This window comes from Syngnathus scovelli, chromosome 14 (genome assembly GCF_024217435.2).
Source record: "Syngnathus scovelli strain Florida chromosome 14, RoL_Ssco_1.2, whole genome shotgun sequence".
NCBI classification, from domain to species: Eukaryota; Metazoa; Chordata; class Actinopteri; order Syngnathiformes; family Syngnathidae; genus Syngnathus; species Syngnathus scovelli.
The window spans coordinates 10,053,820-10,067,997 of record NC_090860.1 but is presented as its reverse complement, the minus strand read 5'-3'; the positions used below and the strand labels follow the sequence as shown (position 1 = coordinate 10,067,997).

General features: G+C 40.9%; 1 long non-coding RNA gene across 4 annotated transcripts in view; it reads right to left on the bottom strand.

Annotated features, from left to right (window-relative positions):
- The window catches only part of LOC125981307 (uncharacterized), a 199,236-nt gene that overhangs the window by 69,156 nt on the left and 115,902 nt on the right, over positions 1-14,178 (bottom strand). For 2 of the 4 annotated variants that reach the window (XR_007485890.1, XR_007485889.1), the window contains one exon: positions 11,129-11,409. The exons of the other annotated variants lie outside the window; for them this stretch is intronic. This is a non-coding gene — a long non-coding RNA (uncharacterized lncRNA). Of the gene's footprint in view, positions 1-11,128; positions 11,410-14,178 lie in introns of those variants that run through there. 4 annotated transcript variants of the gene reach the window in all.

Genomic DNA, 14,178 nt, shown 5'->3' with positions numbered 1-14,178 from the left:
CCTCTGTCAGTTTTACCGTCCTGTGTTTCTGTCTGTCTCCTGTTTTGCAAAAACATATCATCCAGCTTTGTTTGTTTACCTACGAAAGAGCATCGCCCCAGGCTTCTCGCTCATTAAAGCATCCAAACAAAGACAACAGCGACTCGAGAAAGCTTTTAAAAATGCTTAGAACTCTGTATGGAAGTACGTGTGCCTGTCACGTGTGTTCAGGATGAAAGTCTCTGAGGACTGCCCATTGACAATGAAATGAGAAGATCTCCCTTCACCTTCAGGCACGGGAAAAAAGTGGAGCTTGACATTGCCCCGGGCACTAAACCTTGGGAGCCAACAGTGGTATTTCCAAAGAGTGTGATTATTATTTTCCATCTGTGTGTGATTTTTGTTTTTTTTAATAAAATGCCCTTGCATCATTCTGCATAATGTTGTACACAAATCGGACTCGGTAAACTCCATAAGGACAAGGATGACTTATTAAAGTTGTGATAAAACGAGAGAACCTTTGCCATACTTTTGGCCAAGAGTCATAACTTTTTTTTCTTTCCATTCAACAGATTTGAATATGAATGTGTGTGTGAAATTGTGTTGTATATAGTAAATGTGCATATGGTTCTTATGTCTGTCAATGTTTTGTGTGTGTGTGTGTGTGTGTGTGTGTGTGTGTTTCATCAATGCACAGGCCTCTGATTGGTTGGCGAGCTTTGTGGTACCCTGCTGGGACAAACTGGGCTCAAGCAGCCTGGTGGAAGGGACAAGCTGTGGCTTGTATACACACACACGCGCACGCACACACACTCAGCAGCTGCTCCTTCTGCAGCTGCTGCCGTCGCCCATCCCAGATCTCCCAGTTCCAAAAGAGACGAGAGGGGGGGTAAATGTGAGGAGGAGAGGGAGAGGCAGAGGTGACGAAGGAGAAAGAGAAGAGTTGAGTGGAAATGGGAAAGGGAGAACTGTCAAAATAAATTGGAAGAGGTGAGAAATGGGAAAGGAAGGGACACACATTTTAGACCTTCAAGGCCCAGTTGGGACTGTTGAGCATGATGTAAAAAAATCTAATTATCACTTTTGAATTTAACATTTTAAAAGTGGTAAAGATGCAAAAGCAACACGACACCACATCCCACAGTCAACAAAATTCCTTAAGACGGTCATGTTTCATAAAAGTAGCATTCTTTAACAGTGACGCCGGATGATGCAGCTTCCACACTTCTTGAATGAATAATAAAGGAAGTGATCAAAGTTTGTGGATTTTTTGGCTGGAAGCAGTATGGAATGGTTTCAAAAACAAGCTGTCCTGCATGGTCTCGTCGCCACAGGCGCTTTGCACAGCACAGAGGAATGCTTACATCATCATATGCAATCCCGGCGTCCTGCAGAGGGCACTGCTAATAGCAGAAACACTGAAGTGGAAGCAGGCATGCCAGAAATGGGGAAGGGTGTTCAGCATGGCCAGGACTTCAGATATTCTTGGCAGACATTCAGAAAAGGTCACTTGGAAAGTGTTGGCACGTTGCAAACTTTTGAGATGCCAGAGACATTCATTGCTATATAAAATTAGCTTGCGCTACAAATATGATGTTTTTATGAGGGAATCTCTCACCATGCTTTTCAATGTTGCTACTCTGATTTCGGTACTGGACCTATAAAGACTATTTATTTGCATCTGTATGTCTATTTTGGGAATCTTAGCTACATTTGACATCATTTGGATGGGTAAACGAAAATTAGCTGGAAAATAAAAATTTTATTTTTAATAATGTCACAATTATTTTCAATTTCCAATTCCTTGGACCGCCTGCAATACCGCCACAGACCATCGGTTGACAATCCCTGACCTAATAGGTTCTTGTCAAGGCATGGTAGCAATGGTACACAGCTGCGTTGTCAATATGTCAAATTTATCTCGCCCGACATTCTCGGGGTGATGACATAAAATCACATAGCAAATGCTTGAGCACTATACAGGCGAGCTATGAACACAATGTGCACAAGTGCGTTCTTCTCATGACTCACATTAAGCACTGTCGCAAGGGTAACTTTCTGACTGTGTGCCTTCGTTTTTCTTTTTTTTTTTTTCAGGTTACAAAGGCGTGGGTAGCCAGCTGCGGCGCCGTTCTGGATGCTGATTGGAAGTGAGTGTTGAGCGCTCAGGACAATTATGGAATCATTACCACCGCCGTGCTAGAGGCAAAATATGAACACTGCACCATTTGTCAAATGGGCACAGCTTTCCAATCAAGCTCTTATTTATGTGTGTGTGTGTTTGTGCGTAGGGAGAGTGAAAAAGCCTTGGCATGCTGGCAGAGGACTTGGAATGTCAGTCAGTATGTCTGTGTGGACATATTTGCGTGGGGTAATGGATGACTCAAAATCCCTGCCCACTATTTTGTGTCAGTACATTTGTGTAAACGCGTGGCCGTGTCCAAACGGACAATCGGCCCTCGTCCGTGTGCGTGTGTAGCGTATGACAAATGCCCTTCCTACTTGCAACTGTCTAAACATGCCCTCATCAGCTGTCTCTCCCTTGCCTTCATGGAGAAATAACTAAGCATGAGTTATTCGTTTTCATCATGCTATGATCCGACGCTGGCGGCACAAGGGGATGTCCCTCGGTGGACTATTTTGGATAGGAAAGGTGTGTCAAATTCTACAAAAACAGTGGAGGGGGATAACAGTGCCATGTGGGGTGGAGAAGTGGAAGAAAAGCCTTCATGCTCCTCTTTAATCAGCCCCCCCCCCCTCCCCCTCCCTCGCCTTCTCCCTTTTAGCCTACAGGAAGCACCTGTAATCCATCTCCCTGTTTAGGGATTGTACGCTAACAGGCGGCATAAATATTTTAGGTAGATTTAATTAATTGATTCAGTGAGTGAAAATAGGAAAGAATATTTATCACAGGTGCGTTTTATTTCATGGCTTAGAAGTGCCGGGGGGAAAGTCAAAAAGGATGTGCCTCTTTAGAGTACAAAAAGAGTAGCCTTGGAATTGGAAAGTGGAATAATACATATCGCAATTTAAAAGTGGACATTAGAAATTCCAAAGTGTAATGTTCTTAAAGTTGTATGGAATTAAAACAACTGAAGACATTAATGAGCATCCGTGGATGCTTTTTCTTTGCATTTTTTTTAAATTACAGAGCGTGTCTTCATGTCAGGGCTGATTTTACGATGACTTATAGAGAGGGTGAAAGTTTTACCAGAAAAAAAAAAAGGCTAAAAAGAGAAAAGTTGATAAGAGGATTTAGAGAAATATGGAAGGTTTATAGGTTGAGTTGGACAGAAGGAGAAAAACAATAAGACCGTCCGCCTCCCCCCCATGACATCAATTGGCAAAGAGTTCAGAGTGAACCAGCGTCTTCAACTCAGTGGAGCAGCGCATGCCTGGGACGGATCAGCATGTTTCAAAAGCAACAATCTTCCCCGGAGCATATGAGCAGGGGTTCGTTCCTTTGGGGTTTACCCAACTGGTCTACGAATCGATCCCAAATAACACCATTTCAAAGGCTTGGAGGAACTTATGAGGTATTTTTCTTTCCCAGACTCCAACAAAACACATTCCAATACAGACAGCCCTGCAGCCACTTGTGGCCAAACTATCCCAAAAGGCTTAGAGATAACTCTTTTCAACCCTTATCATTAAAGTTTAGACACAGTGTAGAAGCCTGACATTCCACAGTGACCATAATGAAACCCGGAGGGAATTAGAAGTAAGCCAATAAAAAGAATTAGTACTTGGCATTCCAGTCCAACACCTGGTTAAGTTTTAGATGTGTAGCACGGATGCCATATGTCTCACGCTGACCAAGCTAACCAAGCTTTCTTTGAACATGTGTTTTGGTCGTCAAAGCCATTAAAAGCTCATTACTGAGTGCAACAACAGAGATTGTGAATCTTTGTAGGTCTTTACAATAATTCATCAAGCAGGAGATGAATGTTCTTACATGCACAAAACATGAGGGGTTAACGTGACTTTGAAGACTGATCGGGAAACTTAGCAAATAAGCACCGGACAAAGATAAACAGATGGTCTTTGAGATTCGCACAGAAACTATTATTGTCACTTGTTCGCTCATTATAAATGGTGTTGCATTCTTTACAGTGAAGACTGATGGTGCTCTGACCTCCAGACGAGGAATCTGAACTCTTCCCCCACAGCTGCACATTGAGGCCGAAAGCCAAGAGTGTACCACAGGTTCAAAGGTCATCCTTGATTCGACTTGATCCAACACAATCAATGAACATTCTATCGAAACAACTATCATCAAATTGAATCAAAGAAACGTCGTCAAAGCCGAAAACATATGCAACAGTAATGAAGAAAATTTAAGACACTTGTCATAAAATAACACTGTCGATAAAAATGTAAGCACCAGCAGACGTAAATTTACTTTCTAAGACTTTTGAGATCCATAAAAGCCAAGCCGCTTCCATCCTCATGTGTGCTCTAAATCAGATCACTTCCATAAAATGAAATGTTTGTTCAGTTATTCTGTGGATGCTAAAAAGGCTGCAGCGTGTGACATGGTTATTAGCTCGCTGCGGGGAATGAATGTGAAATTACCACTTCCCTATAACGACATTCCAAATACACACCACTAACAAGAGAGGCAGTAAAATCAGTGAATCGTTAATGCCCTACTTCTGTTGGGGCAAATGACAAAAATCACCAGGTATGATATGTAAACTTTCTTTGCAATTAGCGAACAAGATCTTAATAATGAAAACATAAAAGAACTTCATCGGAAATTCATCCCATTGAGGGGACTTGCTGAGTTGAGGTCATAGGGGGGTAAGCCTCAGGTATATGTGAGGCGCTCTTGTTTCTTATTCCTGTCTGATTTAAGTGAGTCCATAGGGGGGCTGTGGTAAACACAGCAGGGACATGAACCTTCAGGAGAGGGAGAATGAGTGGCTGCTGTTCTACTTGGGCTTCACATAATGACCAACAAGCCCCCCTCCCTTTCTTCTCTACATACCAACTCCCTCTCCACCATCTATCCATCCATCCTCCACTTCTATAGGTTTGACCACTAAAGGCCTCATTCAACCTGAGAGAGTTCTCTCTCCCTTCTCCAGTTCAGCAGGTTCTTTTCAAGCTAGCTGGATGCATTCCCACTGTTTTATGGGAAGCATTGTGATCGCACAAGCTCTCTCAGGGGGGCACGGCACTTAGGAGCTGCTGATTTGATCTACTCTTCTTTCACAACGTTTCTTGAGTTTTCATCAAAACTTCCAGGACCACTCGCCATGGGAAGCCTCCGAGCAAATCAAATCCTCCGTGTCGTCGAAACGGCCATCGTGGTGCAACAAGAGAAGACACCTGATGTCGGGGGGCGGTGGGATATAAGATTATAAGAGTTCCTCTTCACATCATGGCAGTCACATGAAAGCTATGGAACACTAAATATTCATCAACACTTGAAACACTTCTTCCAATATTTAGAGACCATTCTTTCCCGACAGACAGTTATCCTCATTTTAGTGAGCGACATGAACCACTGCAGATCCTTTGCAAGAGTTCAGTCATTTTAAAGAGGAATTAAATAATAAATGACCTGAATCAATCTCCTTTGGCAGGGTCTTTCACTCCAAAGAATTAAAGAGCCCTTTAACTTGCAAAGCCTTCTAATTATCACAAATCATCAGCTCCATCGAAAAGTTTTCACCCAACTTGTAGTATTTAAACTGCTTTAGTTTTTACGACTTGCTTAATGATGCTTGATGCCTTAAATGCTTTTTATTATAGTACCAACATTAGCGTGACTTATTTTAATTTGTAATTTCCTATTTTTAGGCAACTTTAAATATGTTATGGAAATTCATTTTTTGTAACCAGCCTTTTTCAATGATCAAATTGTGTCACGAAGCTTCTATATTTATTATCATTAGTAGTAATTCTTCGGACAAGTGACCTCAGAGACGGTTCCTTTTGCACCAAGTCTCACAGGAAGGGAGGTTTTAAGGCCACAAGGAAATTGTTGACTGATTAGGGTCGAACAACTGTGTCAAGTTTTTCATGTTAATGTGTTCCCAGGCAGTAAAAAGCAAGCTCATTACACCTTCTAAACACTAGTTTAGAACTCAAACCTGGCACTAACTAAAGCGACATTCGAGAACCAACCCCCAAGTGGCCCAGCCTGCAGTCCAGCCTGCTTGAATTTAATTAAATATCTCGGTTTAAGATTTAAACAATTGCTCATTAGTGATTTACTCAGTGCACTCACAACATTTCTTAATTTGAAAATAACAGATGTATCATCTGGGGAATGATTTAATATAAATGTTTCAAACATATTAAAAAAAGATGCTCCTGCAGTCGTCGCTGTATCACAAGTGTCTTTTGCCGTATCATCCCCACATGAAGACAGTGATAATTTGTTTTTTCTAATTGCGCATGGGAAACAAAATACGAAAGTCTTCAACGTTGGATGTTCCACTGAGGAAATGTTTGAATGAAAACAACAACCGGAACACAAATAGTCTGTGACACCGCAAATGTTTTTGCTGGAGTTTGTGGCAATTAAATCATCACAGGAGACTGTGCGGCAATGTTCCAAAGCCAGAGATAAATTGCTCCTAGACAGCAGTCTTCCCGAGGGTAGCTTTTAGCACAGCAATCAGCGTTTTGCAGCATGTTCGGACGCAAGCATTCATTTTAGAATCAAGTGTAAATTATTTCCAGTGCATATATATATATATATATATATATATATATATATATATATATATATATATATATATATATATATATATATATATATATATATATATATATATATATATATGTATGCTAAAATAGGAATTCTGGAAGGAGGTCGAGATGGGGGCGAGTAAACAAAAAAATAATAAAAAATAAGGGAGAAACATATCACGCCCATTATACAGTATGTGAGATGTGTGACGTTTTAGAAGTCAGGGGAGCAAAGCCTTGAGGGCATACAATCAATATTACATTTTCCATTGCCACCTTCATAGCTATTGTAAATGGCTTGTGTCAAAAATAATAACAGGTTGTATCAGGAACCTTGGGTTTGCAATTTTGCTCCGAGTGCTTGGAGGCCCGCGTTTGCTCTCCCTCCCTTCCTCCGGCACTGCTGGGTGTTAATGATGCTGTGGTGGCAGACACTTTTCACATTGCAGCTGACTTTTTTTTTTTTTCCTTATGTCAAGATCATATTGCTCACTTCATCTCTTAAGTTCTGCCAGTACTGAGATAAGTTGGGTAAAAAATATTGTTCCTCTCAGACGAATATCTTTTTGTCTGCCCACTTTATGATGATCTTGACTTTTTTGACTTCACATAGGCATTAAAGAGGAATGCATTAACAATGATTTACGGGAACAAAAAATGGAGCCAAATGTCAAAAGACACTTCAGTATTGAATTAATGATGTCAAATTCTCCTCTATAGCCTCCTTATTGGATAGACCAAAATTTCCATAACATTAAGTTCTGTTACAATCAGAAATGTCCCGCAAGACATAATGGTGTTTGTCCCCTGCCTGCCATGTGATAAATTAGTTTTAGCAGATACTGCTACAAAAATGTGCAAAAACCAAAAGTAATATGTCGTGACAGGATGCTGTTGTGGTCCATCATCACATCAACAGAATAGCCTAACAGCTTTTGTATGTGTGCTCCTTTTATTTCAGCTTCCAGCTTCTTTTTTTTTTTTTTTTTTTTTTTTTTACTGGGATGTCTCTGCTCTTATCTAAAGAGCAATCTGCAGGAAGTCACAGAATCCGAGTTTATCTTGGCTAATTGTGGATATATTTGTGTGCGCGTATCTTTGCACAGGAATTGGAGGTGGGTGGGGGGAGGGTGTCAAATGCTGCAGGATCCAGCAGAGCACGTCAGGGCATGAGTGGCAGGCGAGACTGACAGACACAATGCAAACGTCTGGCAGAAACAAACAACAGCAGCGCATACACAACAACGGCCATACAGAGAGTGACGGAATCACCCAGGGCATAGGTGACATTTAATCCATCCATCACATTCCGAGCCAAAAGGCAGATGTCAAGGTTGGTCAAACCTTGTGTGTATGCGCCGTTTGAGTGCTAAATGCAAATGTTTGGTTTGTTAGTGATATGATGTCACGGCGCAGCAACAAAAGTGACTTTTAAAACGGATTTTTGATTGAATCTACATTTGTATCCCAGGCACATTTTCATTGCTGAGACACTTGTCAGTGGCTCGAGGCAACAAATACTGCTGTCCAATAAAAGGATGTGCAGCATCCAGTTGTGCCCAATGAGAGATGGCTTCAACGGGTGTCTTTAAGAGGTGATAAAAAGGTCTGTGACCTTCCCGAAATGAAAGACACCCCACCCCTCCTCCCCCATTTCTGATTTGTGAGCCAAAGCCATGGAAAGTGTTGTTGAAGGCAAAGCGAGTGGGTGGTCTGTCCCTGGGTTCATGCACCTTTCTCTGTACAAATAGTCCAAATTTACATCTTTTTAATGGCCTCCTGAGTGTACTGGCTGTTGTAAATCAAGAGAGGGGTTTTAACCTCTAGGATTCAGCAGGGGTTAATGCTAAGAGCAACGGTCACTGCTGTTTTGGGCTGAGGACCGAACAAGTGGATGTCCTTGACAACCGTATGTTCGGACCGTTGGAGGGCATATATGGCTTTGGGTCTGTTTTGGTTTACAGTTCATCAATAATTGAGTCCATTAGTGCAGCGTACTAATAAGCAGGTGAAACAAGCATTGTGCTAATTTAAAGCATAGTCATTTATAATTTCTCTTAAAATTTGGAGTTTGACCTACCGTATTTTCCGCACTATAAGGCGCACCTAAAATCCTCAAATTTTCTCAAAAGCCGACAGTGCGCCTTATAATCAGGTGCGCCTTATATATGGACCAATATTGAGCCGCTACAGCAGGCATGTCCAAAGTCCGGCCCGCGGGCCAAATGTATATATCTTATATATGGACAAAGTTTTAAAATGGGCCATTCATTGAAGGTGCGCCTTATAATCCGGTGCGCTTTATATATGGACAACATTCTAAAATGGGCCATTTATTGAAGGTGCGCCCTATAATCAGGTGCGCCTTATGCTGCGGAAAATACGATAATTTGGGAGAACTAGTACATATCTCAAAAGTTATACATATTTTGGATTTTTAACAGTGACTATATTGAAGCAATGCAACTCGCGAGACTTCATTTCTGGGAATCTTGCACAAATCTCGTAAATTTACATCAGATATAATATCATTAATATCGGAATAAGGAGCCTGCATCCATTATTGACTAAATTAATGAAATGACAAATACCCGTGCAAGTTTTACCCTTTCCATCCTCCATTCGTGTACAATATACTTTGCCCATGGCATTTTCCTCTGCCATCATAAAGATCATTCACACATCGTGAAATCTCTGAGGTACCATCGTGAGCGGCACACCTGGTGGATCTCGGAAAGGCCATCAGAGCACCGGGAGAATTGGCTTTCCTCTAATTGAGATCCAGGCAGATGATTATCATTTGAATGTCTAATGACCATCTAAATGAGATAGCCTCTATAGTAAGAGTTCTATTTGACCATGACCTGCTGCAGTTTCCCCAAGCATCTATTCCCCTGGCTTCGGATTATGTGACATGAATATTAGAAATTCTCACGGCATGCCATCTCAAAAATCAATCGCTCTTTTTTACGGTAACACAGTCCCCCAAATCAGCATTCACCAATTTTCCATGCAGTAGAAAATGTAGCCAGTTATCAATGCAACAGTTTCAAGACACTGAAAGGATTTGACTAACTACCGTATATAATTTCACTTGCGATTGATTCATTTTATCTAAGTGGCAATTTTTGACCCGTCAAACCGTAATTTCTTTTCGTCATTGCTTCATCAATGTTGATGGGGCTATTTCCGAGCCCATTCACCGAACAGGCGAAACATAGGTCTGACCTTATACAACGGCATAAAGCATTGCTTTCCTCGCCACCTCAACTCTCCATCCCAATCTATTGAAGATCAAATGAAGCTATTGATTACGCTCTCACAAATATGGCGAGCTGTGTGAGAATGACATCGCACTTAGAGATCATTGCATAAATGTATCCTAAATCACAAAAATGGAGGAGGGGTAGTTTGGAGTTGAGTGCTTGTGCATTCACTCAGAGTTTAATCAATGGATAAAACTATCACATATCGATATTTCCTATGACAACTGCTTATCCAAGAGCTGGAAGACACTGGAGGCCTTTCGATCATCTTGCAGCTGAAAGGGCGAGTGAGATTGAGTGAGACACACGAATCTCTAATGGTGAATTAATACTGCATACAAAATTACTCCACTGCCACAACACAAGTTACAACAGTGAAGGTTCCATGTACAGCTTCTAGTAAATTTTGAGAGTATGACTTGGTGACTCCCATATAATCACAGCTAGTCTACATGGATCATCTCCTTGAGTGACCAGCGGAATAATCGGCATGAAAATAACGACAGTTTCATCTAAGAATTGCAAACAACCTATCTTTTCGCTTACTTATGCACCATAATGTTACCATACTGTAGTCAAGCAAGTCACCTTATTAACATCATGTGTAGACATTTATCGACCTGACTGCGATGGCGATCAATCTGTGGTAAGGAAAAACAATATTGCAGAGTTCATCTTCACACTGTCCAAACTCTCATGGGCATTTAACATTCGCCTTATACTGGCAGTAAACAACAACTTGAGGTTTAAATGAGTTAATATAAAATATTTTACAACATGTCCTGGTTGCGTATGGCATTGCGTAATATTTGATGCTGAATATGGTAATATCTTAGAACCTTTGACAATTCAATCAACTGATGAGAGTGGTCACATAATAAAGATGCCATTTTTCTCACTCAGCATATTTCATATGAATATTGTCCTCAACGTGGAAATACGTAGCATATATTTGACCTAGCATCTGTCGGCGTAATAACATTAGCAGATGCATGCACTTGAGCATACCATCACAAGAATGCCCTCACACCCACCAGCCTTTAAAACACAAACACACTGTTGTGTTTACCTGCATCTGTGAGAATCAATAGAGTATATATGTGGAATCAGCATCTGCGGAATGACAACCGTTATAAGCAGATGATTCCTTCACAGGATTTAAAAAAGCGCCAGCCGGCTCACTCGTCAAACACTTTGATGTTTATTAAAATTGAATGGCAGGTAAAAGCGACAGGTCAGCATAAAAACAACACAAGCAAATGTAACGGGAGTGTGTTTGATTTATGCGCGTGGTCATCTGTGGCGTGTGTCTGCATGTGTGTATGTGCTTCCTTTGTGTGTTCAAATCAATGGTCATCCCCCTGATACAAGATGGTACCATAAATCATTGTTTGTTGATCACTTGTCACGAGGCAGTAGCCTTATGGCGTCCATCTAATTACTGCAGCTCACAGCCATGCTGGGAAAAAAAAAAAAAAAAGTTGCGTATGCCATGGAAAATTAAAGCCAGGTAGATTTCTAATAAATTTTATGGACACTATTGAAGTTGCAGGAAACAGCACTTTCTCTTTCAACTGCAAATTCGACTTTACCAGGCAATGTGTGCTGTAGAGAACAATTTAAACTTTGATGGGGTATATTTTTTTCTATTCAGTGTGTGAAGTAAAGAAAACAAATCAAACATTTATATTATCATGGTTGTGAACATTTGTGAGTCACATTATGAGAGGCTTTTAAAAATATTACAGGGTTGTATTTCATAATGTTGATTCCCTTCCCCTGATTTAAGGAATTTTGGATGCTCTTGTAAATAATCTTATGTTTAACTAAGGCAAAGGACATTGCTTGAAGTTGGGTGATGAGGTCAGACAGGCTTCTAAGGTGCACTGAAGTGAGAAATCTAGTGAATTAGATATCAGTCACACGCCTGCAGTGTGCAAGGGTGACAGGAACAGATCAGCCCAGTGATCGAAATTGTACCAACACAACTAAATCTCTTACTATGTCCCTGCAATTGACTTGTATCTTTTCTTTTTTTTTTTTAAACAAATTCAAGCACATCTTTATTGCCACTTTCCATCAAGTCCTCAGAGATTTTCTTGGACGGCAAACCTCTTGACATCTATGTTTGTGTCTTGTCGACAAACACTCGGTCCCTCAGTCAAATTGAAGCTGACATGGATGACTAACATTTTCTCTTTTTTTTTTGCTTAAGAGCCAGGGGCCAACATGACATTCAAAAAATCTTTCCTGTCATGACAAATTCCATGGAGTGACAATCTAACTGGTCAAGGTACACTACTGGCTTTTAGTGTCATTAACTTTTCAGCGGTGAGTGGATTTCTGTGACCGTGGACAAAATTTCTCACAGCAATTACACGCTTGAAGCCGTCACTTAAAGAGGAGTATAGTTTCTGTAGTACGGCCTAATGAGAATATTAGTAAGTACTTTCAATGAGGGAGCGAGCAGCTCGCAGTGATATGTATAAATGGGATCGTATGAGTCAGGAATATGCTGCACCAACTGGCCTTCATGTTAATTACTGCATTAGCCTTCCTAATTAACTAATCTGCACAGAGTCTAATAATTTACAAAATCACAGTGGCACCGTTTCTTGCCTCGGTCATTTCACCCCACTGATTCTCAATCACGCCCGGTTACATCTCGTTTATGCGTGATGGAATTTGTGTTAGCTTGAGGCTAATACAACCTTAGCATGTTTGGTAGGAGCATATTACACCGAGGCCATGCAGGCTGCAACCTTTCATATACATTTGTTGACTTGGCATTCTTTGCATTCTATGGATTTCTTTGAAAGACATTTCGTTGTCTATGAAAACCTGGAATACTGAGCCAAAGTTTGATTGTACCCCGTATAAAAGAAAATGTCAGGGAGAGAAGTGTAGGTCATCCAAAACATCAAGAAGCAGCAGGCCCATGTCTCAGGACTGCCTGTGGCCATTTGTAATGACCTACCGACATTCGTTCTCTGCCGGCTCAATCAAATGAATAACTCTGACCAGTCAGGGAGAAAGTAGCGAGTCAAGGTAAGTGTCCGTCTTGGTCGTGTTTGTGTGGATCAAGGATGAAGAGTGAGGCCACACGTCACATCTTTTCAGAGACGAGTGATCCCGCTGGCTACAAGCAATCACGTAAAAACTCCCGCTGAAGTTTTGTCTGACAAATTTGTACACAGGCAATATGTTACCGACCTCCATATTACGTTCCTAGAGAATGCAAAGTTGTCTCTGCAGCAACACTTTGATGGAGATCCATTAAAATCTACAAGCAGTTAATGGACTTTTTGGCAGCGCTTATCATTTTGCAGATGCAAGCCTTCGAGGGCATTACTGCCTTTTGCTAATTAGGGAGGTCAACCATCCATCATCCACTCCGGCATAATTTGTTACAGAATTGCTTAATGGCTGGATTAGAATCAACATGTCCGCTCTCTGGTGATTTAAAGTTTTTAACACAATGAGATACTTGGTGTTGGCCACTAGAACTACTCTTTAAATATTGATGTGGGTATTCTTTATTCTGGGCCTCACCCATTATTTTTATTTGGAAATCAAGACATTTTAAGACAATAACTGTTTTTTATTGTATAATAAAAATTATATAAAATATGTAAAATAATAAAAATGTTATATATATATATTAAATAAATTATGTAAAATATATAAAATAATAAAATTATATTATATATAGATATAAAAACAATGATTGACAAAGATATATTGTCAATAAACCAAGTTTCATGGATGTATGCAGGTCAGCATCTGCTGACTAAATTAACAAGTGACACATCCATGTTAAGAACTCCATGCTTCCTGTGTGCTAATTATTTACTGATGCAGCAAAGGCGACCAGATGAAACCCAACATTCGCTTGAACTGTGAGGGGATGCCCTGGTGGTGTCACCTGGGTAACTTACAAGAAGATAGAACGATAGGGAGGGGGGGAGAGGGGGTTGCAGATTGCAGAATGAGGCGGGGCATGGTCAGATTGCCCTGGTGGAGTAGAAGTTCACTGGTGAGTCAGGAAGGGAAGGAGGGAGGGAGAAGGGCGTAGCACAGCGGGAGGAACAGCGGCCGAGTATTAGATTTCAGATGCATATGAATGACCAACTGCTGGCTTTGCTCTAGCTTTAGGGGGAAATTGCATGGGCTCCCTTTGAGCTGCACTTTTGAATCTAGATTACTACTTTGCTTAATCCTGGTGTGG